This window comes from Penaeus monodon, chromosome 22 (assembly GCF_015228065.2).
Source record: "Penaeus monodon isolate SGIC_2016 chromosome 22, NSTDA_Pmon_1, whole genome shotgun sequence".
NCBI classification, from domain to species: Eukaryota; Metazoa; Arthropoda; class Malacostraca; order Decapoda; family Penaeidae; genus Penaeus; species Penaeus monodon.
This window is the reverse complement of record NC_051407.1, coordinates 19,214,859-19,215,217: the sequence shown is the minus strand read 5'-3', so window position 1 is coordinate 19,215,217 and position 359 is coordinate 19,214,859. Positions and strand designations below refer to the sequence as shown.

Genomic DNA, 359 nt, shown 5'->3' with positions numbered 1-359 from the left:
GTTAATACAGAAAAGTTATCTGATTTACCAGCAGAAGACACTTGTGCATTTATATACTGCTGTGATATTCTTCGAGAATTTAAACAAGGCAGATAAATAAAGAAAAAGAGTATACTTTTTCGCGTTCATCCTAACGCTCGGCTTTTGATGTTTATCCCTTTAAGCGCACAAAGCCGGATATTTGGTCTGTATTAGTAGTTTCCCGCCGCAGTGGCGGTCACAGCCCCCGCTCTCTACTCTTTACCATATGTTAATATGTGTGCGGCGTGACTATTCTTTCCCCTGGCTCTGTGTGAATTATAACGGGAGAGTCGATGAATATAAGCTTGTTTAGTTCAGCTGGTGATTCTTCTGTTTAG

At 40.7% G+C, this 359-nt stretch overlaps 1 protein-coding gene across 1 annotated transcript in view; it reads right to left on the bottom strand.

Annotated features, from left to right (window-relative positions):
- Window positions 1-359, bottom strand: part of LOC119587349 (GTPase-activating Rap/Ran-GAP domain-like protein 3) — a 420,180-nt gene that overhangs the window by 252,961 nt on the left and 166,860 nt on the right. The gene's annotated exons all lie outside the window — the stretch shown is intronic.